Here is a 4254-nt window from a genome sequence, read left to right on the forward strand (position 1 = left end):
CAGGGCACATGGCACATGTCGAAGCTCCTCCTCATGGTGATTTTCTTTCTTTCTCCTCCTTTCCACACGCCCTGCACTCCTATCTTCTTTCTTTCCCTTTTTATTCTCCTTCTTCATCCTTACTTCCAGATTTTTCCATCAGCCGAACCCTCGTTGCCTACAAAAGCCAGCCACCCCGTGCTTTTCTTTTCCCCCAGCAGCACTTCTTCTTTTTTTTTTTAAAACTGCAGTAGCGGCACCTTGCTGCCCTTTTCCAGCTGTCGGCAGTCTTCCACAAAGTGTTGCCTTTTTCTAGCACTCACAAGCAGTTTTCCTCAATTACAGTGTCTTCCCAACGACAGCAACTCCCCCTCCTATTTTTCCAGCAAGCAACAGGTTTCTTCCTCTTAATATTTTTCTCCCTTAATTATTCCAGCAACAGCATCTTCCCACCAACTTCTTCTTCTCCAAAACCTTTTTCTCCATTTTTTTTCCTATTCCTTGCTTGGTTTCTACCAAATCTGCTGCTGCTGCTGCCTCCTCCTTCATCACCCATGCACTGGATTCACCACCCTGATACTGATCCCTGCTTTTTCTTCTCCCAGAACCAGCAACAACAGGTTGCTCTACAGCTCCTCCTCTACTGCCTTCTCTTCTTCTCCTTCCTATCTTCTTCTTTCTTCTCTCAAGAAATCCAGCAGTAGCAACATATTTCCTTCTTCTTACCGTCATTAATAGCTGCAATCAAGAACAACCCTTTCTTTCTTTCTTTTCCAACAATTGCCTCCTCAGTTTTTCTGGTTTGATTGTGATTTATAGCGCTAAATTTTTCTTTGAAAAAAACTCTCTTTTGTTTCTTTCATCTACTCTGTTTCTTTTATGGACTATGTCCTATGCTTAATTCTTCTTCATTTTCTTTTTTTTTCTTCTCCCAGAACCAGCAACAACAGGTTGCTCTACAGCTCCTCCCTCTCCTGCCTTCTCTTCTTCTCCTTCCTATCTTCTTCTTTCTTCTCTCAAGAAATCCAGCAGTAGCAAAATATTTCCTTCTTCTTACCGTCATTAATAGCTGCCATCAAGAACAACTCTTTCTTCTTTCTTTTCCAACAACCGCCTCCTCAGTTTTTCTGGTTTGATTGTGATTTATGGCGCTAAATTTTTTTTTTTGAAAAACTCTCTTCTGTTTCTTTCATCTCCTCTGTTTCTCCCAAATCTGCTGCTGCTGCTGCCTCCTCCTTCATCACCCATGCACTGGATTCACCACCCTGATACCTATCCCTACTTTTTCTTCTCCCAGAACCAGCAACAACAGGTTGCTCTACAGCTCCTCTCCTGCCTTCTCTTCTTCTCCTTCCTATCTTCTTCTTTCTTCTCTCAAGAAATCCAGCAGTAGCAACATATTTCCTTCTTCTTACCGTCATTAATAGCTGCCATCAAGAACAACCCTTTCTTCTTTCTTTTCCAACAACCACCTCATCAGTTTTTCTGGTTTGATTGTGATTTATAGCGCTATTTTTTTTTTGAAAAAAACTCTCTTTTGTTTCTTTCATCTCCTCTGTTTCTTTATGGACTATGTCCTATGCTTAATTCTTCTTCATTTTCTTTCTTTTTCTCTTTTTAATTCCTTCTCTGCTACTCTTCCTTTCACCTGTCTAATTGAGCAACCTTCCTACCTTCTCCCCTTCCTCCATCCCAGCAACCTTCCTCCTTTATTTCCAGCAAGCAATAGAGCTTATTGTTGTGAAAAAACTAAAAATAAAAAAGCCTGAAATTGCTTCCTTACTCCTACGTGTTTTTATTTCCATTTCTACCGTCACCACAAGGCACACGTCGAAGCTCCTCCTCGTGGTGATTTTCTTTCTTTCTCCTCCTTTCCACACGCCCTGCACTCCTATCTTCTTTCTTTCCCTTTTTATTCTCCTTCTTCATCCTTACTTCCAGGATTTTCCATCAGCCGAACCCTCGTTGCCTACAAAAGCCAGCCACCCCGTGCTTTTCCTTTTCCGCCAGCAGCACTTCTTCTCTTTTCTTTAAAACTGCCGTAGTGGCACCTTGCTGCCCTTTTCCAGCTGTCGGCAGCCTTCCACAAAGTGTTGCCCTTTTCTAGCAATCACAAGCAGTTTTCCTCAATTACAGTGTATTCCCAACGACAGCAACTCCCCCTCCTATTTTTCCAGCAAGCAACAGGTTTCTTCCTCTTAATATTTTTCTCCCTTAATTTTTCCAGCAACAACATCTTCCCACCAACTTCTTCTTCTCCAAACCTTTTTTCTCCATTTTTTTTCCTATTCCTTGCGTGGTTTCTCCCAAATTTGCTGCTGCTGCTGCCTCCTCCTTCATCACCCATGCACTGGATTCACCACCCTGATACCTATCCCTACTTTTTCTTCTCCCAGAACCAGTAACAACAGGTTGCTCTACAGCTCCTCCCTCTCCTGCCTTCTCTTCTTCTCCTTCCTATCTTCTTCTTTCTTCTCTCAAGAAATCCAGCAGTAGCAACATATTTCCTTCTTCTTACCGTCATTAATAGCTGCAATCAAGAATAACCCTTTCTTCTTTCTTTTCCAACAACTGCCTCCTCAGTTTTTCTGGTTTGATTGTGATTTATAGCACTAAATTTTTCTTTGAAAAAAAAACTCTCTTTTGTTTCTTTCATCTCCTCTGTTTCTTTTATGTCCTATGCTTAATTCTTCTTCATTTTCTTTCTTTTTCTTCTCCCAGAACCAGCAACAACAGGTTGCTCTACAGCTCCTCCCTCTCCTGCCTTCTCTTCTTCTCCTTCCTATCTTCTTCTTTCTTCTCTCAAGAAATCCAGCAGTAGCAACATATTTCCTTCTTCTTACCGTCATTAATAGCTGCAATCAAGAACAACCCTTTCTTCTTTCTTTTCCAACAACTGCCTCCTCAGTTTTTCTGGTTTGATTGTGATTTATAGCACTAAATTTTTCTTTGAAAAAAACTCTCTTTTGTTTCTTTCATCTCCTCTGTTTCTTTTATGTCCTATGCTTAATTCTTCTTCATTTTCTTTCTTTTTCTTCTCCCAGAACCAGCAACAACAGGTTGCTCTACAGCTCCTCCCTCTCCTGCCTTCTCTTCTTCTCCTTCCTATCTTCTTCTTTCTTCTCTCAAGAAATCCAGCAGTAGCAACATATTTCCTTCTTCTTACCGTCATTAATAGCTGCAATCAAGAACAACCCTTTCTTCTTTCTTTTCCAACAACTGCCTCCTCAGTTTTTCTGGTTTGATTGTGATTTATAGCACTAAATTTTTTTTTTGAAAAAAACTCTCTTTTGTTTCTTTCATCTCCTCTGTTTCTTTTATGTCCTATGCTTAATTCTTCTTCATTTTCTTTCTTTTTCTTCTCCCAGAACCTGCAACAACAGGTTGCTCTACAGCTCCTCCCTCTCCTGCCTTCTCTTCTTCTCCTTCCTATCTTCTTCTTTCTTCTCTCAAGAAATCCAGCAGTAGCAACATATTTCCTTCTTCTTACCGTCATTAATAGCTGCAATCAAGAACAACTCTTTCTTCTTTCTTTTCCAACAACTGCCTCCTCAGTTTTTCTGGTTTGATTGTGATTTATAGCACTAAATTTTTCTTTGAAAAAAACTCTCTTTTGTTTCTTTCATCTCCTCTGTTTCTTTTATGTCCTATGCTTAATTCTTCTTCATTTTCTTTCTTTTTCTTCTCCCAGAACCAGCAACAACAGGTTGCTCTACAGCTCCCTCTCCTGCCTTCTCTTCTTCTCCTTCCTATCTTCTTCTTTCTTCTCTCAAGAAATCCAGCAGTAGCAACATATTTCCTTCTTCTTACCGTCATTAATAGCTGCAATCAAGAACAACCCTTTCTTCTTTCTTTTCCAACAACTGCCTCCTCAGTTTTTCTGGTTTGATTGTGATTTATAGCACTAAATTTTTCTTTGAAAAAAACTCTCTTTTGTTTCTTTCATCTCTTCTGTTTCTTTTATGTCCTATGCTTAATTCTTCTTCATTTTCTTTCTTTTTCTTCTCCCAGAACCAGCAACAACAGGTTGCTCTACAGCTCCTCCCTCTCCTGCCTTCTCTTCTTCTCCTTCCTATCTTCTTCTTTCTCTCTCAAGAAATCCAGCAGTAGCAACATATTTCCTTCTTCTTACCGTCATTAATAACTGCCATCAAGAACAACCCTTTCTTCTTTCTTTCCAACAACCGCCTCCTCAGTTTTTCTGGTTTGATTGTGATTTATGGCGCTAAATTTTTTTTTGAAAAAAAACTCTCTTTTGTTTCTTTCATCTCCTCT

General features: G+C 40.0%; 1 pseudogene; it reads right to left on the minus strand.

The window, feature by feature from the left end:
• Positions 1 to 1929: 1929 nt before the first annotated feature.
• LOC141824176 (common plant regulatory factor 1-like) overlaps positions 1930 to 4254 on the minus strand; it is a 3332-nt pseudogene continuing 1007 nt past the window's right edge.

The sequence above is a fragment of the Curcuma longa genome, chromosome 1, assembly GCF_044706935.1.
Source record: "Curcuma longa cultivar G26 ecotype Majalengka, Jawa Barat chromosome 1, ITB_CL_G26_1.1, whole genome shotgun sequence".
In the NCBI taxonomy this organism is placed as follows: domain Eukaryota; kingdom Viridiplantae; phylum Streptophyta; class Magnoliopsida; order Zingiberales; family Zingiberaceae; genus Curcuma; species Curcuma longa.